The sequence below is a fragment of the Triticum dicoccoides genome, chromosome 2B (genome assembly GCF_002162155.2).
Source record: "Triticum dicoccoides isolate Atlit2015 ecotype Zavitan chromosome 2B, WEW_v2.0, whole genome shotgun sequence".
Classification (NCBI taxonomy): domain Eukaryota; kingdom Viridiplantae; phylum Streptophyta; class Magnoliopsida; order Poales; family Poaceae; genus Triticum; species Triticum dicoccoides.
The window spans coordinates 635,094,360-635,117,346 of record NC_041383.1 but is presented as its reverse complement, the minus strand read 5'-3'; positions in this window follow the sequence as shown (position 1 = coordinate 635,117,346).

Genomic DNA, 22,987 nt, shown 5'->3' with positions numbered 1-22,987 from the left:
TGAACCATTGAAAAGTTGGAATGCAGTAGATATTACACCAACATTAATAAAAAATGAGTTTGCAACAGTACTCTAAAGTGGTGATTTATTTTCTTATACTAACGGAGCTCATGAGATTTTCTGTTGAGTTTTGTGCTGTGAAGTTTTCAAGTTTTGGGTAAGGATTTGATGGACTATGGAATAAGGAGTGGCAAGATCCTAATCTTGAGGATGCCCAAGGCACCCCAAGGTAATATTCAAGGACAACCAGAAGCCTAAGCTTGGGGATGCCCCGGAAGGCATCCCCTCTTTCGTCTTCGTCTATCGGTAGCTTTACTTGAGGCTATATTTTTATTCACCACATGATATATGTTTTGCTTGGAGCGTGTTGTATGATTTGAGTCTTTGCTTTTTATTTTACTAGAATCATCCTTGCTGTACACACCTTTTGGGAGAGACACGCATGAATCGTGATTTATTAGAATACTCTATGTGCTTCACTTATATCTTTTGAGCTAGGCAATATTGCTCTAGTGCTTCACTTGTATCTTTTTAGAGCACGGCGGTGGCTTTATTTTATAGAAATTTATGAACTATCATGCTTCACTTATATTATTTTGAGAGTCTTTTAGAACACCATGGTAATTTTCTTTGGTTATAAATTTAGTCCTAATATTATAGGCATCCAAGAGGGATATAATAAAAACTTTCATATAAAGTACATTGTTTACCATGAGAAGTTTGATTCTTTATGATTGTTTTGAGATATGAAGATGGTGATATTAGTGTCATGCTAGTGGAGTAATTGTGAATTTGAGAAATACTTGTGTTGAGGTTTGTGAGTCCTGTAGCATGCACGGATGGTGAACCGTTGTGTAACAAATTTGGAGCATGAGGTATTCATTGATTGTCTTCCTTACGAGTGGCGGTCGGGGACGGGCGATGGTCTTTTCCTACCAATATATCCCCCTAGGAGCATGCGCATAGTACTTCGTCCAATGACTAATAGATTTTTGCAATAAGTATGTGAGTTCTTTTTGACTAATGTTGAGTCCATGGATTATACGCACTCTCACCCTTGCACCATTGCTAGCCTCTCTTCTGCTGTGCAACTTTTGCCGGTACCATACACCCACCGTATACCTTCCTCAAAACAGCCACCATACCTACCTATTATGGCATTTCCATAGCCATTCTAAGGTATATTTCCATGCAACTTTCCATCGTTCCGTTTATTATGACACGCTTCATCATTGTCATATTGCTTTGCATGATCATGTAGTTGACATCGTATTTGTGGCAAAGCTACCTTTCATAGTTCTTTCATACATGTCACTCTTGATTCATTGCACATCCTGGTACATCACCGGAGGCATTCACATAGAGTCATATTTTGTTCTAAGCATTGAGTTTTAATTTTTCAAGTTGTGAGTAAATAGAAGTGTGATGATCATCATTATTAGAGCATTGTCCCATGTGAGGAAAAAAAGAGAGGCCAAAGAAGCCCAAACATAAATAAAAAAGAGGCCAAGGAATTCCAAACAAAAAACATGAGAGAAAAAGAGAGAAGGGGCAATGTTACTATCCTTTTTCCACACTTGTGCCTCAAAGTAGCACCATGATCTTCATGATAGAGAGTCTCTTATTTTGTCACTTTCATATACTAATGGGAATTTTTCATTATAGAACTTGGCTTGTATATTCCAACGATGGGCTTCCTTAAATGCCCTAGGTCTTCATGAGCAAGCAAGTTGGATGCACACCCACTTAGTTTCTTTTTGACCTTTCATACACTTATAGCTCTAGTGCATCCGTTGCATGGCAATCCCTATTCATTCACATTGATATCTATTGATGGGAATCTCCATAGCCCGTTGATATGCCTAGTTGATGTGAGACTATCTTCCTTTTTTTGTCTTGTCCACAACCACCATTCTATTCCACCTATAGTGCTATGTCCATGGCTCACGCTCATGTATTGCGTGAAAGTTGAAAAGGTTTGAGAACATTAAAGTATGAAACAATTGCTTGGCTTGTCATCGGGGTTGTGCATGATTTGAGTACTTTGTGTGACGAATATGGAGCATAGCCAGACTATATGATTTTGTAGGGATAAGCTTTCTTTGGCCATGTTATTTTGAGATGAGATAATTGCCTCGTTAGTATGCTTGAAGTATTATTGTTTTTATGTCAATATTAAACTTTTGTTTTGAATCTTTCGGATATGAACATTCATGCCACAATAAAGAAAATTACATGGATAAATATGTTAGGTATCATTCCACATCAAAAATTCTGTTTTTATCATTTACCTACTCGAGGACGAGCAGGAATTAAGCTTGGGGATGCTTGATACGTCTCCAATGGATATATAATTTTTGATTGTTCCATGTTATTATATTATCAGTTTTGGATGTTTAATATGCATTAATATGCTATTTTATATTATTTTTAAGACTAACCTATTAACCTAGAGCCCAATGCCAGTTTATGTTTTTTTTGCCTGTTTTAGAGTTTCGCAGAAAAGGAATACCAAACGGAGTCCAAACAGAATGCAACTTTTGCGATGACCTTTCTTGGACTAGAAGCAAATCTGGAGACTTGGAGATGAAGTCAGAGACTCAACGAGGCGGCCACGAGGGTGGAGGGAGCACCCAGGGGGGTAGGGCGCGCCCCCTACCTTGTGGGCCCCTCAGAGCTCTCCTGACCTAGTTCCTTCGCCTATATATACTCTTATACCCTGAAAACATCCAGGGGAGCCACGAAACCACTTTTCCACCACCGCAACCTTATGTACCCATGGGATCCCATCTAGGGACCTTTTCCGACGTCCTGTCGGAGGGGGATTCGATCACGCAGGGCTTCTATATCAACATCTTTGCCTCTCCAATGAAGCATGAGTAGTTTACCACACACCTACGGGTCCATAGCTAGTAGCTAGATGGATTCTTCTCTCTCTTTGATTCTCAATACTATGTTCTCCTCGATGTTCTTGGAGATCTATTCGATGTAATATTCTTTTGTGGTGTGTTTGCCGAGATCCGATGAATTGTGGATTTATGATCAGATTATCTATGAATATTATCTGAGTCTTCTCTGAATTCTTATATGCATGATTTGATATCTTTGCAAGTCTCTTCGAGTTATCAGTTTAGTTTGGCCTACTAGATTGGTTTTTCTTGCAATGGGAGAAGTACTTAGCTTTTGGTTCAATCCAGCGGTGTCCTTTCCCAGTGACAGTAGGGGCTGCAAGGCACGTATTGTATTGTTGCCATCGAGGATAAAAAGATAGGGTTTTCATCATATTGCTTGAGTTAATTCGTCTACATCATGTCATCTTACTTAATGCGTTACTCCGTTCTTTATGAACTTAATCTCTAGATGCATGCTGGATAGCGGTCGATGTGTGGAGTAATATAGTAGATGCAGAATCGTTTTGGTCTACTTGACATGGATGTGATGCCTATGTTCATGATCATTGCCTTAGATATCATCATAACTATGCGCTCTTCTATCAATTGCTCGGCAGTAATTTGTTCACCCTCCGTAATATTTTCTATCTTGAGAGAAGCCATTAGTGAAACCTATGACCCCCGGGTCTCTTTTCCATTGTATTGAATATTTTTTCCATCATACTAGTTTCCGTCTACTATTTTGCAATCTTTTACTTTCCGATCTATAAACCAAAAATACCAAAAATATTTACTTTACCGTTTATCTATCTCTATCAGATCTCACTTTTGCAAGTAACCATGAAGGGATTTACAACTCCTTTATCGTGTTGGGTGCAAGTTGTTGCTTGTTTGTGCTTGTATTCGGTGACTTGTGTGTTGTCTCCTACTGGATTGATACATTGGTTCTCAAACTGAGGGAAATACTTACTCTACTTTGTTACATCACCCTTTCCTCTTCAAGGGAAAAACCAACGCAAGCTCAAGAGGTAGCAGTCGTGCTAGTGGCGTGCGAGGCTATGGGCATTCAGTTGTGGTGCTAAGGGAATTTAGTCTAGTTCAAGGGCAACGGCCGATGCACGAGGAGGTTGATAACCTTAATATGATTTGGATTGTAGCAATAGCCTTCTTCCTAGAGACCTAGAAAGTATCAAATCCGTGAAGTGGTTAAGCTAAGTAAGGTTACTTCTATCAAGCCTTTGTCATCGTATAATGCCTTTGTCCCTGAACCAAACACAAGTGAAAAATGTTTTGGTTATAAATAGTTAAGGAAGTAGGCCTAAGAAGAGGTTTCACTAGTTGTGTAGACATGCTTGGGCTCATAAAATAGACATTGACATCGTTATGAACAAGAACTAAATACTTTGTAACTAGATAAGTGGGCGATGCGTCCTTCTAACACCACAACTGAGTGTTGTCGAATTGATGGTTGAATTTTCCAACCTTGTTCCTAATCCGTCTCATGTGGGTTTTCGGTTATTGAGGACATACCAGACCAATGCATTAGTGTATAGTGACCGCACCATTGTGCCCCAAGGAATTGGTTTCGGCCATTATACTAACCTTGTTGTCACCAGCTTGCCTCCTCCTTTCCCGTATGGCCCAATAAGGCCCATTACTTCTCCCGGTGAACTCCCGTAACTCCTCGGTACTCTGAAAAATACCCGAACCACTCGGAACCTTTCCGATGTCTGAATATAGCCTTCCAGTATATGAATCTTTACGTCTCAACCATTTCGAGACTCCTTGTCAAGTCCGTGATCTCATCCGGGACACCGAATAAACTTCTGTCATCAAAATACATAACTCATAATATAAATCATCATCGAGCATTAAGCGTGCGGACCCTATGGGTTCGAGAACTATGTAGACATGACCGAGACACATCTCCGGTCAATAACCAATAGTTGAACCTGGATGCTCATATTGGCTCCTACATATTCTATGAAGATCTTTATCGGTCAAACCGCATAACAATGTACGTTGTTCCCTTTTTCATCGGTATGTTACTTGCCCGAGATTCGATCGTTGGTATCATCATACCTAGTTCAATCTCATTACCGGCAAGTCTCTTTACTCATTCTGTAATGCTTCATCCCGCAAGAGGGCCCAGAGATACCTCTCCGATACACGGAGTGACAAATCCTAATCTCGATCTACGCCAACCCAAGAAACACCTTCGGAGACACCTGTAGAGCATCTTTATAATCACCCAGTTATTTTGTGACGTTTGATAGCACACAAGGTGCTCCTTCGGTATTCGGGAGTTCTCATAGTCTGAGGAACGTGTATAACTCATGAAGAAAGCAATAGCAATGAAACTGTGACGATCATAATGCTAAGATAACGGATGGGTCTTGTCCATCACATCATTCTCCTAATGATGTGATCCCGTTCATCAAATGACAACACATGTCTATGGTTAGGAAACATAACCATCTTTGATTAACGAGCTAGTCAAGTAGAGGCATACTAGGGACATTATGTTTTGTCTATGTATTCACACATGTACTAAGTTTCCGGTTAATACAATTATAGCGTGAACAATAAACATTTATCATGATATAAGGAAATATAAATAACAACTTTATTATTGCCTCTAGGGCATATTTCCTTTAGTCTCCCACTTACACTAGAGTCAATAATCTAGTTCACGTCGCCATGTGCTTTAACATCAATAGTTCACATCTGTATGTGATTTACACCCATAGTTCACATCGCCATGTGACCAACAACCAAATGGTTTACTAGAGTAAATAATCTAGTTCACGTTGCTATGTGATTAACACCCAAAGAGTAGTAAGGTGTGATCATGTTTTGCTTATGAGAGAAGTTTAGTTAATGGGTCTGTCACATTTAGAGCCGTATGTATTTTGCAAATATTCTATGTCTACAATGCTCTGCATAGAGCTACTCTAGCTAGTTGCTCCCACTTTCAATATGTATCCAGATTGAGACTTAGAGTCATCTAGATCGGTGTAAAAGCTTGCATCAACGTAACTCTTTACCAATAACTCTTTATCACCCCAATCACCAAGAAACATTTCCTTAGTCCTCACTAAGGATATTTTGACCGCTGTCCATTGATCTACTCTTAGATCACTATTGTACCTCCTTGCCAAATCATGGCAAGCTACACAATAGGTCTGGTACACAGCACAACATACTTTATAGAACCTATGACTATGGCATAGGGAATGACTTTCATTCTCTTTCTATCTTCTGTCGTGGTCGGGCTTTGAGTCTTACTCAACTTTACACCTTGTAATATAGACAAGAACTCCTTCTTTGACTGATCCATTTTGAACTCTTTCAAAAACTTGTCAAGGTATTTACTCATTGGAAAATCTTATCAAGCATCTTGATCTATCTCTGTAGATCTTGATGCCCAATATGCAAGCAGCTTCACTGAGGTCTTTCATTGCAAAACTCCTTTCAAATTCTCCTTTATGCTTTCTAGAAAATTCTACATCATTTCCGATCAACAATATGTCATTCACATATACTTATCAGAAAGGTTGTCGTGCTCCCACTCACTTTCTTGTAAATAAAGGCTTCTCGCAAGTCTGTATAAAACTATATGCTTTGATCAACTCATCAAAGCGTATATTCCAACTTCGAGATGCTTGCACCAGTCCACCGATGGATTGCTGGAGCTCGCACACTTTATTAGTACCTTTAGGATTGACAAAACATTCTGGTTGCATCATATACAACTCTCCTCAGAGATATCCATTTAAGGAATGCAGTTTTGACACCCATTTGCCAGATATCATAAAATATGGCAATTGCTAACATGATTCGGACAGACTTAAGCGTCGCTACGGTTGAGAAAATCTCATTGTAGTCAACACCTTGAACTTGTCGAAAAACCCTTTTGCGACTAGTCGAGCTTTGTAGATAGTAACACTACCATTAGCGTCCGTCTTCCTATTGAAGATCCATTTATTTTCTATAGCTTACCGATCATCGGGCAAGTTCACCAAAGTCCACACTTTGTTCTCATACATGGATCCCATCTCAGATTTCATGGCCTCAAGCCATTTCGCGGAATCTGGGCTCATCATTGCTTCCTCATAGTTCGTAGGTTCATCATGGTATAGTACCATGACTTCCATAATAGGATTACCGTACCACTCTAGTGCGGATCCTACTCTGGTTGACCTACGAGGTTCAGTAGTAACTTGATCTAAAGTTTCATGATCATCATCATTAGCTGATACGTCTTCAACATATCTATAATTATTGATTGTTCCATGCTATTATATTATCTGTTTTGGATGTTTAATGGGATTTAGTATGCTCTTTTATATTATTTTTGGGACTAACCTACTAACTGGAGGCCTAGTGTCAGTTTCTGTTTTTTTGGCCTATTTTAGAGTTTTGCAGAAAAGGAATACCAAACGGAGTCCAAACGGAATGAAACACCCGTGATGATCTTTCTTGGACCGAAAGCAAACCAGAAGACTTGGGGTGGAAGTCAAAAATGCCATGAGGCGTCCATGAGGCAAGAGGGCGCGCCCAGGGGGGTAGGCGCACCCCCACCCTCGTGGGCCTCTCGTAGCTCCACTGACATACTTCTTTCGCCTATATATATACTCTTATACCCTAGAAACATAAGGGGGAGCCACGAAACCACTTTTCCACCGCCGCAACCTTCTATACCCGTGAGATCCCATCTTGGGGCCTTCTCTGGCGATCCGCCAGAGGAGGAATCGATCATGGAGGGCTTCTACATCAACACCATTGCCTCTCCGATAAAGCGTGAGTAGTTTTCCACAGACCTTCGGGTCCATAGTTATTAGCTAGATGGCTTCTTCTCTCTCTTTGATTCTCAATACAAAGTTCTCCTCGATGTTCTTGGAGATCTATTTGATGTAATACTCCTTTGCGGTGTGTTTGCCGAGATCCGATGAATTGTGGATTTATGAACAAGATTATCTATGAATATTATTTGGTTCTTCTCTGAATTCTTATATGCATGATTTGATATCTTTGCAAGTCTCTTCAAATTATTGGTTTAGTTTGGCCTACTAGATTGTTCTTTCTTGCAATGAGCGAAGTGCTTAGCTTTGGGTTCAATCTTGCGGTGTCATTCCCCAGTGATAGTAGGGGCAGCAAGGCACGTATTGTATTGTTGCCATCAAGGATAAAAAGATGGGGTTTGTATCATATTGCTTGAGTTTATCCCTCTACATCATGTCATCTTGCTTAATGCGTTTCTCCGTTCTTATGAACTTAATACTCTAGATGCATGCTGGATAGCGGTCGATGTGTGGAGTAATAGTAGTAGATGTAGAATTGTTTCGGTCTACTTGACACGGATGTGATGCCTATGTTCATGATTGTTGCCTTAGATATCTTAATAATTATTTGCTTTTCTATCAGTTGCTCGACAGTAATTTGTTCACCCACCATAATACATGCTATCTCGAGAGAAGCCACTAGTGAAACCTATGGCACCCGGGTCTCTTTTCCATTATATTGCATCTCTTTAAATCTCGTTTACTATTTTGCAATCTTTACTTTCCAATCTATACAACAAAAATACCAAAAATATTTACTTTATTATCTCTTCCAGATCTCACTTTTGCGAGTGATCATGAAGGGATTGACAACCCCTTTATCGCATTGGTTGCAAGGTTCTTGATTGTTTGTGCAGGTACTAGGTGGATTTTGTGTCATCTCCTACTGGATTGATACCTTGGTTCTCAAAACTGAGGGAAATACTTACTCTACTTTGCTGCATCACCCTTTCCTCTTCAAGGGAAAAACCAACACAAGCTCAAGAGGTAGCAAGAAGGATTTCTGGCGCCGTTGCCGGGGAGATCTACGCCAAGTCAAGCCAGACCAAGTACCCATCATAAACTCTTCTCCCTCGCATTACATTATTTGCCACTCGCCTCTCGTTTTCCTCTCCCCCACTTCTAAAACGATTTTCAAAAACCTTTGCCTTTTCTTCGCCCCTCTTCCATTCACCTATTTTCGCTTGCTTCTTGTGTGCTAGTGTGTTGGATTGATTTCTTGTCACGATGGCTCAAGATAATACTAAATTATGTGACTTTTCCAATACCAACAACAATGATTTTATTAGCATTCCGATTGCTCCTACTACAGATGCTGAATCTTGTGAAATTAATACCGCTTTGTTGAATCTTGTTATGAATGATCAATTTTCTGGCCTTCCCAGTGAAGATGAAGCAACCCATCTAAACAACTTCGTTGATTTGTGTGATATGCAAAATAAGAAAGATGTGGATAATGATATTGTCAAATTGAAGCTATTTTCGTTTTCACTTAGAGATCATGTTAAAACTAGGTTCTCTTCTTTGCCTAAAAATAGTATTGATTCATGGAATAAGTGCAAAGATGATTTTATCTCTAAGTATTTTCCTCCCGCTAAGATCATCTCTCTTAGGAATGATATTATGAATTTTAAGCAACCTAGTCATGAGCATGTTCGCACAAGCTTGGGAGAGGATGAAATTAATGATATGTAATTGCCCTACACATGGTTTGAATTTGTGGATGATTATACAATTTTTTATGCCGGATTGAATTTTGCTTCTAGAAATCTTTTAGATTCAGCCGTGGGAGGCACTTTTATGGAAATCACTTTAGGAGAAGCTACTAAACTCCTAGATAATATTATGGTTAACTATTCTCAATGGCACACCGAAAGATCCACTAGTAAAAAAGTTCATGTGATTGAAGAAATTAATGTTTGAGTGGAAAGATGGATGAACTTATGAAATTGTTTGCTAATAAAAGTGTTTCTTCTGATCCTAATGATATGCCTTTGTCCACTTTGATTGAGAATAATAATGAATCTATGGATGTGAATTTTGTTGGTAGGAACAATTTTGGTAACAACGCGTATAGAGAAAATTTTAATTCTAGGCCATTTCCTAGTAATTCCTCTAATAATTATGGTAATTTCTACAACAATTCTTATGGAAATTTTAATAAGATGCCCTCTGATATTGAGAATAGTGTTAAAGAATTTATGAGTTCACAAAAGAATTTCAATGCTTTGGTTGAAGAAAAATTGCTTAAGATTGACGAGTTTGCTAGGAACGTGGATAGAATTTCTCTTGATGTTGATTTTTTGAAACTTAGATATATTCCACCTAAGCATGATATCAATGAGTCTCTCAAAGCCATGAGAATTTCCAATGATGAGTGCAAAGAAAGAACCGCTAGGATGCGTGCAAAAAAGATTGGTTTGTGAAAGCGTGTTCTTGTTTTCATGATAATAATGATGAAGATCTAAAAGTGATTGATGTGACTCCAATTAAATCTTTGTTTTCCCATATGAATCTTGATAAAGATGGGACTGGAGATGAGTCAACTTTAGTTAAAAGGCGTCCCAATGACTCAGAGTTTTTAGATCTAGATGCAAAAATTGATAAAAGTGAGATTGAAGAGGTCAAAACTTTACATAGCAATGAACCCAATATTTTGGATGTCAATGGATTTAATTATGATAATTGTTCTTTAATAGATTGTATTTCCTTGTTGCAATCCATGTTAAATTCTCCTCATGCTTATAATCAAAATAAAGCTTTTACTAAACATATCGTTGATGCTTTGATGCAATCTTATGAAGAAAACCTTGAACTAGAAGTTTCTATCACTAGAAAACTTTATGATGAGTGGGAACCTACTATTAAAATTAATATTAAAGATTATGAATGCTATGCTTTGTGTGATTTGGGTGCTAATGTTTCCACGATTCCAAAAACTTTGTGTGATGTGCTAGGTTTCCGTGAATTTGATGATTGTTCTTTAAATTTGCATCTTGCGGATTCCACCATTAAGAAACCTATGGGAAGGATTAATGATGTTCTTATTGTTGAAAATAGGAATTATGTGCCCATAGTTTCATTGTTCTTGATATAGATTGCAATCCTATATGTCCTATTATTCTTGGTAGACCTTTCCTTAGAACGATTGGTGCAATTATTGATGTGGAAGAAGGACATATTAGATTTCAATTTCCGTTAAGGAAGGGCATGGAACACTTTCCTAGGAAGAAAATTAAATTTCCTTATGAATCTATTATGAGAGACACTTATGGAACGCATACCAAAGATCGCAATACCTAGATCTATTCGTGTTTTTATGCCTAGCTAGGGGCGTTAAACGATAACGCTTGTTGGGAGGCAGCCCAATTTTATTTTTGTTCTTTACTTTTTTTCTCCTGTTTAGTAATAAATAATTCATTTAGCTTCTGTTTAGATGTGGTTTTATGTTTTAGTTAGTGTTTGTTCCAAGTAGAACCTTTGGGAAGACTTGGGTGAAGTCTTTGCGATCTTGCTGTAAAAAACAGAAACTTTTGCGCTCACGAGAATAGCTGTCATGTTTTACAGGAGAATGCTTTTAAGTTGATTCATTTTGAAGATCATTAATATAGAAATTCCTCACGTCCACCAATTTATTTCAGAAGCTTTAGAGTTACAGAAGTATTAAAAATTTACAGATTGCTATAGTCTGTTCTGTTTTTCGCGTGTTGTTTGCTTATTTTGATGAACCTATGAGTAGTATCGGGGGGTATGAACCATATAGAAGTTGGAATACAGTAGGTTTAACACCAATATAAATACGGAAATGTTAACGCCCACACGTGTGGGCATTCACCATCTCGACCACACGCATCCATCGCCGTCCAGTACGTTTTGCACGAATCTTGGCACAGTCTGGTCGATTTTCTGTGCCACGTAGGACAATGCGTGTGTGTGGTGCGTGAGACAGGTCGCCCGCACGCCGGTTGCCCCTCCGCGGTCAGTGGTTGCCACCCGGGGGCGTGCGGTGGAACTGCCATGCGCCCGCACGCCCCACGCCGACCATGGTTGACGTCAAACACGTCGTGCACTTCGCCCCCTCCCCATCACGGTTCCATTTCCTCATCCCCGCACTCACTCACACAACCCACTTCGCATTTCAAACCATTGGGGGATAAGTCGAGGGGAGAAGGCGACGGCGGAGGCGGAAGAGTCGACGGTGTTCGCGACTGTCGGTGGTGCTCGCCGGACCGGAGCGGCTTCGCCGGAGCGCCTGCAGATTGAAGGTAATGCTCGCTCCCACTCTCGCAATCCTTGCCTGCATTTTTCCCCCTTCCCTCCCCGTTCGATGCTTCACTCGAGATTCGTAGGGATTCAGGCGATTTGGCGATGCGTCGGTGTTCCCGTCGGCGGCGGAGTCCTGTGCTTGCCGTTTTCGGTGGCACTGGGCAGTTTCGTCGCCGCCACCCGACGGTCTCGCCGATGTGGTTTTGCTTGTCCAGAGACACACACTGGTTGTGCCTTGGGATTGGGCCGTTGTGTTCCGGTTTGTTGGTTGCGCATTGATTCGAATTGGTATTTGTGATCAGTTCGAAGAGAATTTTGAGGTTGAATTTCAAGTAATTACAGTTTCCATTGAACCCTAAATCTAGTTTAGTGTTTCTGAAACTGTAGTATGAAGGCAAACCTGGTAGCTTGAGTACATATCATGAGTGTATGGGGCAACTAACTTCCTGAATGACTGTTGTAGTTGCCACAAACATGCTTTCCCATGCGGCAACTAATTTATTGAATGACTGTGATAGTTGCCACAAACATGCTTTCCCGTGTGGCAACTAATTTACTGAAATACTGTGATAGTTGCGACAAACATACTTTTCCATGTGGCAAGTAATTTCCTGACTTACTGTCATAGTTGCCACAATCATGCTTTTCCATGTGGCAACTAATTTCCTGAAAATACTGTGATAGTTGCCACACTGTATGAATTGTAATGTGTAGTTAATTGGTAGTCACTGCAGTTTCAACAACCAATTGCACTTGATGGCAACTAATCTGCACATCAACTGTGTCTGTTGCCACCTGGATAGTATATTCTTCTGGCAAATAGAATGTGAACACACCTTGTTTGTTGCCATATTGTAGACAGGATAATGTGGTAATTTGGCTTCATAACATGGCAACTAATTTGCAAATCAATTGTGTCAGATGCCATGCATATGCTTCCCATGTGGCAACTATTTTGTCTGACCACAGCATGTCTGTTGCCATATTACAGTCAGTATAGGGTATAATGTGGCAAATTCATTGTACGGCAGATGCAATTTTCATGTTGTGCCATGATGACTTGCGATATCTGAACACACTATGGCAATTTTTCTGGTTCTTCATTAGATGTTTTTCATTGATTTTCTGTATTATGTGTTACATTTTAACATGGCAACTTCAACCAAGCACATTTTTGCTGCTGAACACATGGCAACTCATTTGGTGTGTTTAGGACAGGGTGTGAGCTGCAACATCTTAGGCTTTGTGCAGTGGAGGATTCTGTGACTTTCAATAAGTACTATATTGTGCTAACATGGCAACTTCAACATTTTGTTTTCAAGTGCATTTTCGATCTGTACACTTTTTCAAATGTAACCAATGTGCTTAGTTGCCACATTTATGTTTTCGACAATCATAGGGGGTGCATGCATGTTCATGCGATATTTTGCATTCACTAGTTGACATTCTCTGTTATGTGGCAACTGCTTACTTCCCTGCATTCTGTTTTCATTTTCCACCATGACAATTTGGTCTGTTCCTACCTCAGCAGAATGGCTCGCGTTCATCGTCAGAACGATGATGATGATTTCATAGATCCACCACAGCATAATCGGGCAAGTGGACGGAGAAAAGAGGGCGATGAGGTAACTGTCCACACACCCCTCCTCCTCCTGCATATGTTATTGGTTGCCACCTCGAGCTTTGTAGTAGTCTTGTCATGAACTAGAATTTCATGACAGTGCAAAACATGGCAACAACTGATTCTTTTATTCTGTTTTTCACAGAAGAAGAAACGTATTCGCAACAGAGCCTCCCAAGAACGACTGACTACATTGACTGACAGATTTACCGACGATCAGAAGGGAGCTGCTGCTGAGATGGGTATGTAGGCTCTGATGAATGTCCGGTGCACGAATCTTGTCAACCCTATATGTGACTGGCTTGGTGAGATTTACGACCCCGCCTCCAGGGAATTTGTGATTCCAGGACGTGGAAGACTACCGTTGAACGAGGAATCCATGTTCTGCACTTTGGGTGTGCCTCGTGGACAGATCAAAGTCCCGTACGAGGTCAATAACGAGATCGAGGAAGCGTTGTTCCCCCGTTTGTTTCCTGGGTTGGAATCCATGCCGAACATGTCTGTACTTGTAGATTCGCTGCAGGCCATGACAACCCATGGGTATGTTTTTAAGATGAAGCTACTCATGTACCTCATCTCAGCTGTTTTTGCACCGACCACTTCTCTTCGCCCAAGCAACAAATGCTTGCCCATCCTGGTGAATGATCCATCTTTACTACTTTATTTTCCTTCAATCTTTTTGCTCCGATGTCATGTGTAAAGCTAGTCACTGCCAGTGTTTTTTGATGTTTTTCTCATTCTATTTTTGATGTGGTAACTCGTTGTCATGAAATTTTGTGCGGTGCAGGCAAAATTGGAAGATGTGAAGAACATGAATTGGTGTAAGTTCATAGCCGACTTCCTGCACGACGCATTCTCAAACAAGATGTACCAAAAGGGTTGTCGACTGCATTTAATGGTATTTTTTTACGAGTCTTTTCTGTGAACACTCTTTTTTAACACCCTTTTATTCATGCATGGCAACCTGATCATAACAAGATGGCAACTGCCTTCATATTATGATGGCAACTGCCATCATTACAATGTGGCAACTGCCATCATTACAATGTGGCAACTGCCATCATTACAATGTGGAAACTGTCATCATTACAATATGGCAACTGCCAACATTACAATATGGCAACTGCCATTACATTATGATGGCAATTAGCACACACAGATGGCAACTTCTTCTTTTTCTGTTTTTCATGCACTTCAACTTGATTATCATGGGAACATAGATTATCCTGTTTTTTTCCGCAAAGTACCATGATGGCAACTGATATTTTATTTCTTTTTAAAATTGTTGTACATCAGCTCATGTACGTCGACTGTCTTGATCTATCCACCGTGGATTTCACTGGGACAGGAGGCCCGCCGCCTACGCACAAGTTTGCTGTTTCTGCGTGGACTATCAACACTGTCAAGGCTGTGCTTGCTGTAGACAGGGTAACTGATACCAAATATGGAAAACTGCAGGTTAGTTTTGGTTTCTTTCTCTACACGGCATGCTTACAAATTTGACATGCGGCAACCGTCTATGGTTCACAAGAGATGACTATCTTTGTTAGACATGGCTGTCTGCGCATGGTATCCATGTCTCACTCCACATGGCAACTCTGTCGTTCGTGCTGAAACTTACATTCACGTCTTTTTTTTCCATTTTTACAACACATGAACTGCTAGTTGGTGTTCATCATTCTCTCTCTTACATCCTAGCTTTTTTTCCAGCTGATGGCCAAGCATGCTATAGACTACAGCGTGTTTGGGGGGCCTCAAAACTTTGGAAAGTGGATGGACGTGCACTCAACTCCGTCTTGCCCTACTGAGGTAATCAAAAGATCTACATCTATGGTTTTGCCTTGGATTATTTTTGATGTCGCACAAGTGACTGTAATATGGGTGGTTATTTCTCCTTCTTTGTTTCGTGCACAAGCGAGGGCACCTGTTGAGCATCTAATTGGGCAGTTTGCATCCGGAATGACCGGCTTTCTCGGGAAGTTGGTTGAGGGGTGGACGTCTCTTAGTGGATCTGACAGTGACGCGGTTGCGAGGCAGTTCACTTCATTTGTCCCAAAACGGACACATCGGCCAACTGGTTGCCATGGCCGGTATGACTACAACAGTTCCCAAGAGCTTGCTGACACACAAGATGAACTAGATGGAGATGCTGGTCTCAGCAAGGATGACGACGATGACATGCAGAACGCGGAAGAGGACACCGATGATGATGAACATGCTGAAGTTCGTGCAGGTGCTAACAAGGGGAAGGATGCACCAGATGTCCCCCCACCGGAGAAAGTCAAAGAACATACGGCTGCGAGAGGCAAGGGGGTGTTGCCATCAAAGAGGGGGAGGGCTCCAGAGGATGTTGGACAGGGTTCTCCTGGCAAGAGGTCTAGGACCGATCCCGTAGCTGCCAGGAGTAGGTTCGACTTTAATTTTAGGTTTTTGCTTTGTCTGTATTTTTTGGAACAGAATGATCCCTTTTTGCACTTGATTTTACTAAGCGCGGCAACGAGTATGCTGTCTGACAATTGCCACCCTTTTTTTTCTCCATCTTTCACGTGCAGGGAGGAGGCAGCTGGTGGACGAGCAGTTACGAAGAAACAGGCACTAACGCCAACCCGTGCTTCTGCTCGGTTGAACAAAGGTGCCCCCATTGCTGGTGACACCCCTTCCACCAGGTCATCTCCTCGTATGATGACGTCCAACACCGAGGATCCTGTCGTGTTGCCAGACCTGAGAAAGCCAGTCAAGAAGTAGGTTTTCCATGCGCTTTCATTGACATAGTGCTATATTTTTTGTTTTTTCAATGCATCCGTTCAGCTTGTCACATGGGCTTCTGTCATCATCCCCATATGGCAACTACTGCTTTTCAAAATGATTTTCCTTCCCTTTTATGAGTGCATGGCAACTCCTACTTGTCTTTACATGGCAACTGCTATCTAGGCCAAATGGAAACTCTCACTGTACCCTACATGGCAACTGCCATCTTTTCCATTGTCTTGTGTGCTCATCCCATACCTAGTTTTGAAATTGCATTACTGGCAGATCAAACATTTTTAGCATTCTTCAAGTTGGCCAACATGGCAACTATTGATAGAGTTGCATGGCAACTGCTAACTATGCCACATGGCAACTCATATTCCCCTCACATGGCAACTACTAGCTTTTCCACTTATTTTTCATTTTTTTTAGATTTCTACCATGGCAAATATTCTTTGTTCATTTTTAATACCTTTTTCATGTGCTTTCATTTTTGCAGGGTGAAGAAGACTACTGCACGCGGGGCCAAGCATATCAGTAGGGACCCACTCGAACGCCTTCATTCAAAGTTGTCAACAGGGGGCAACTCAGATGTTCATGAGGCACCAGGCGACAAAACTGTTGCTGCACCATCAACTGTTCCCACTAACTCTAACGCAAGTGGCCGACCATCTCCGCCTGTTGCAGATGTGCAGGCTAGAACAATGGGCATCCGTACATCGGGGAGTGACGAGTCGGTGTCTGCCAGGACAGCTGAAATATTGCCCACTCTTCTGGCAATGAAGGATGCTGCTGTGAGCCATGCCACCCCATCAGGAAGTGTTGAAGTGGAGGCCCCCGAGACCAACCTAACCAAGGAAGATTCCCGATCATCTGACACTGATTCCAAGCGCGTGCGTGGTGGCACTCATGTGCCCACGACAGAAGTTGCTGAGGCGGCAGTTCATAATGATATGCCATCTGCAGGTGAGAGTCTTGGCACAACAGCTCCAGCTCCTGGCGGTGCAGATATTGCTCAGGCCACTATTCCGCGTGCTGGTCTTCCACCTAGGCATCGTAGCCCCCGCAAGCAATCAACAGTCGTATCCAATGCACCAGCTGCAGCTAGGAGCAGCAGAGATGAGTCTGGTTACGTCCCTGCGTCCACTCTATTCCCGCCAACTGCCAAAAGCAATGTTATGGAGAAACCAGAAGACCAAAGTACAACTGATGCAGGTGCCAAGCCGGGCACGAGTGATGAAGGTGAACGTCCGGAGCAGACTGCGCCTTTACCCGCAGTGGAAATCCCCAGCTTAAATCTACGCACTTCCAAACTCCCAATCAACATCGGTGTCCCCTACAGCCCCGACAAGAGGATTGTCAACAAATCTACGCCCGTCACCACTGACAGCACGCCCCGCCCTATTGACAAGCCTGATGATTCTGGAGCGGCTGATTCAGATATGTTTGTTGATCTTTCACCGTTGGATTCTGCCCCGCAAGTTGTTCGCGGTCCGGCCAGTAGGCATGAGAGGCACCCAATGGCCTTCACCCCACCGAGATTCAGCCTTGGTGTCATTCAAGATCAACCAGTGGCTCAAGATCCTATGCCAGTTGCCTTTGCTTTTCCGGGAGGCATGCCCGCGCAATGATGGTGCAGCCAATGGTTGAGGGCTGGAAGGCTGTCAAGTTCGCTGAGCCGATCGTCCAAGGTACATTTTCTTCTGCGTTTATCTTTTTTCTTTTATACACCTGTGCAGTATGACTTTTATCCCAATCAAAATTTTCCTTTTTTTTGGTTTCTCATATGCGATGGCAGCTGACATGTGATGAGATGGCAATCGAATTTACTGCACCATCTCACCTACATTTTTGTTGCCATGCTGTAGTTTCCATTAGGGCAAGCACATTTTTGCACTGGTGTTGATAAAACATGGAAAGTGTACTTGTTCTGACATGGCAACTATAACGCTCTATATATTTTGTATTTGGACTTGCTGTAGCATATCACCTGCATTTTTTGTTTCCATGATGCATTTCTCATCCGGCTACCACATGGCAACTGGAGTTGGAACAACATGGCAACTGCAGTTGCCTTAACATGGGAATTACAGTGCAAAATACACATGGGAATTGGATTTGCCTTCACATGGCAACTGGAGTACGCACAACATGGCAACTGCAGTTGCTTTCACATGGCAATTACAATGCAGTACACCTGGCAATTGGATTTGCTTTCACATGGCAACTCCCCAATTTTTTGTATCTACATTACATATCATGCACCTTTTTCTATTCGCTCTACTTTTGTTTTGTTTTTCACGTATCCTAAACCACATTTTCATCCTTGCTGGCACCCTTGAGGATATTTCGCCTTCTCTTGATGAAGCTTACGGTAGGATTGAGGAGGCACCATTGCAGAGGAGGTCCTCACGAGGTCAGGGGCAATCAAGTTCCAATGTGCTTGCAAATATGGTATCTATGGATACCATTAGGAGTGCCACCCCTGGTTCTGTGAGGCAGAAGAGGGTAGTTCACCCACCCCCCATGGAAGACTACGAGCCTGAAGTCAGGGCCACGAAGGAACAGACCAGCTGTACGATATTGTCAAGCGATTTGGTAATGCGAGGGCCAGCGACAAGCACATGAAGGAACTGAAAGCATAAATGACCTCAGCACATAATCTCTCATTTTGCCTTGCTCTTTTTTACCATTCACCTTCTTCGTACTTTCTAGACATGATCCGCTTTACGTTTTAGTTCTTTCTCTTTTTACTTAGTAGACATGATTCTTTCATGCTATATCATTTTCATACAACTCATGTTTGGACAGAACCAAGGTTATTCAATGCGAATCGATGTACGTCGACCTAGGTGATCTTGCTGAGTCCGTGAGGCCAAACGGTAAAATGTCGACGAATGTAGTTGCGTGTGGGATTGACTACATCAACAAGCATATCGATATGTCTCCCGACAAAACAATCATGCATTACAGTGTGACCTGCAAAATATGGGATGGTGACTTCCACCACAAAATCCCGAGGAAGACTTTTGCTCAACACGGAGAATTCAAGCTCACAGTGAATAAATATGTGAGTTCTCCTTACCTTTTTGCACTTTTTCTCCACATGGAATGGTTTTTTGCCATCATCTGCACTTTTTGTTCATGTGCCAGATGTTTCATGTGGCATCAGCTACCGTGCAAACTGACTTTTTGATTTTTTTTGCATCCCGTGCAAACTATGTGGCAACTTCAAAGTAAAATACACGGCAAATTTTGTTCATACATGGACGGCAACTTTGTTTCAACTACCCCATCATAACTAAACATCCTACGTGATTCTACTTTTTTGTCCCTCTGCTGTTCTTCATGTGAACTCTGCTTCTCATTTGATTCACTTTTACATGCAGGTCATGTTCCCCATGTTCCAGGAGCTTGCACCATACGACCCACACGACAAGTGTGGTCACCACTATGCGATCTGTCTTGACCTGAAGAACCAACGCTTTGAGGTGCTTGATTCAATGCGTTCGGCAGCTGACGCAGACCTTACTTCACATGCTGAATTCTTCATCAACAACGTCAAAGAGACATGGAACCGTCACTACAAACACTCAAAGGTCCAGATCAGACATTTCCCGATTGAGTACGTGGCGACCACGAATCAAGGGAACACGTAATTTCCTACCCCCCCTTCATGTTGTTACATCTGAATTGAAGTTTATCATTGCTATGTCTATCCTTTTTGCGAGTTCACCTGACTCTTTTTCTTGTGCAGGACGAACTGTGGCTTTCACACGTTGGAATACTTTGCAAAGTGGGAAGGTAGACTTGTCCCCACTGTCACAGCTGCAATGGTCGTTGAGCTCCAGAAAATTTACAGATGGAACTGGTTGACGAATGAAGATTTCAACAAGCGGTCCAGAGCACGCGAGTTCGTGGAGGAAGCTGTGAAGAAAGTCATCAATAAGTACAAGTGATCACGTGGCGTTACACACCTGACGCATACCTTACATTCTATTGCTGAGGAATGTAAGGTACTATCTTTTGTTTCTTTGTCAAAACTATGTTCGTGTGCTATGTTACGACTGCAACCCCGTGTAGCCTAGTATGTAGTGGTGGTGTGTGAGGGACATTTGAATATTTTTTCTGTAATATATGTGTGGATGTGAACCTATTTAGGCATGACAGCAGATACATTTTATGTTTATCATTGTTATTATGGTTTCATCATTTTGTAGCAACAGTTTGCTGCTACTAATGCGTCTACGATGTTTTAAAACATGGAAAAATGTAGTTCATCAGATATGGTTAGTGAAAGTCATCATCGTTTTCATTTGGCGATGCAGAGTCATTACAAATACCATGTCATCTTGCAGTATAGCTAACATGGCAGATTCAGTGCAAACAACATGGCAGATTCAACATAATTAACATGGCAGATCCAGTACAATTAACATGGCAGATCCAGTACAAAATATCATGGCAGATCCAGTACAAAATAGCATGGCAGATTAACTACACATAACATGGCAGATTAAGTACCCATAACATGGCAACTGCATTTATCCATTCAACGTGTTTTCCTTCAACTTCTGATGCCCCTCAAGAGTCATTCTCCCAACTTAACAAAAAACTCACAACATCTAGGTTACAAAACAAAATGTCCACAAGGACCATGTCACAGCACCCCAATGTTGCTTACGGATTGCCTGTCCCTTTCTTTGTTTTCTTGTGTTTTGCTTGAATCTCCAATCCCGATTTGTATCTTATCTCTTTTGGACGCCCCTTTGTGATGGAACAGGGCGGGTTCCTGACCTGGGTTTGTGTGCTTGCTGTTCCAGATCCTATCTCCGAGTTTTCTGATGATGGCCCCGTGGACGAAGGCACACTTGACGTGTGGGGAACCGGTGTAAGGTTTCCTCAGCTTTCCTCTTCTTGATCTCATCAAGCTCTCTTTTCAGGGCCTTCCTGTGTTTTTCTGCGACTCTCGCCGTCTCATCACTCTTGCATGCTTCATCAATTAGCTCAGCATAGTTCTTTGTCAGCACAACGTGCCTCACGGCTTCCATGGTTGACTCCGGTCTCTCGTCATGCACAGCCAGAACTGTGTTTGTTGTTTGCGGCGCCAACGCGTCGTCAGCGTCCCAAGTCCATCGCCGCCTTATGAAATGGTGGGGCATCCATGTCACCGCGTTCATGTCCATTACTTTTAGTATGTGACAGCACACAATGTCGCCCCGTTCAAACTTGCAGCATTGGCAGTAGTATTCGCCTTGGCCGATCAAGGCTTTCATGAAGTAGTTCCTTCCCTTGTCCGGGTCATCAGGTTCTGAATCTTACATGCCCAAAATAGAACACACTTTGAACATATGTTCATCCACCTGGAAAGCCGTGAACAAGCTGGCGCGCTTTATTTCTTCCTAGAATCTGTAAGTTATGTTTGTTTTTTGTTAAAATGTGGTCTGCTGTTTTTTGTACCACATTATGTTGTCGTGGCTTATAGAAGTACATTTTGTTTGAACATGGCAACTGTAGTACAGTAAACATGGCAACTGCAGTGCCTTAGACATGGCAACTGCAGTACATTAGACATGGCAACCAGGGTAGTCAGAATCCCGACTCGACTGCTAGAATCCTACGACTTCACGACCCTACAGAAGCATGTCGATCCAAATCCCACTATGAATCCGGATCAGGTAGAATCCATGTTGAGTCGCGATCCAAATCATAGAATCCTATACAAAACTGTACAATCCCGACTATGCTATGGACTATATCGGATTCTACTAATTTATCTAAGCTGTCTATTTAGTTGTAGCAGAATAGTATGCAATCATCCAAACCCCTTTTCATATACCTCATGGACCTTTATTCCCCTCCCAAGCCCAAACGCTCAGCCGCCGACACCTTTGATCTAGCTCTCAGAAACCCTAGATTGAAATTGAGGATCAGGCTTGTCAATAGATGGAATTGGCGTGAAAAGGAGGATGCTTCAAGATTGATCGGAGAAGGAGAGGAAGACCCTTCAAGGTTTATTACTGCAGCTCAAATAGACAAGTGATCGACTATTCACACACTCTAAAAAGAACCTAAGTAAATTTCGTGCATTGAAGGTTTAAATGTTCCATATATTTCCCTCTCCTATATGTTCCATACATGCGAGCTAGATGGTAGGTTAGCCATAAAAAGAAGTGGAATACAACTAGCATTGATGTGTACGTTCTTTGCTCCATATTTAGTGTCAAAACTCTATAGAACCCATATAAATTTGTTGTGTGCATACAAAATATCATATTTGAGTAAATCTGGTAGAATCCTCGATTTCACGACTCGATCTTACGACTCGATTCTGTCTGAGGAAAATCGATCCGACTCCGAATCCCGACTCTGACTACCTTGATGGCAACTGCATTGCATTAGACATGGCAACTGCAGTACATTAGACATGGCAACTGCAGTGCATTAGACTTGGCACCTGTAGTGCATTAGACATGGCAACTGCAATGCATTTTGAACTGGTCATTGTCATTTCCATACAAACACCCCCCACTGGAAGCGCAGTGGATAAAACATGTCAACTACATTTTATTTATACATGGCAACCTTATTTGAGTAAACATGGCATTTGTATTCCC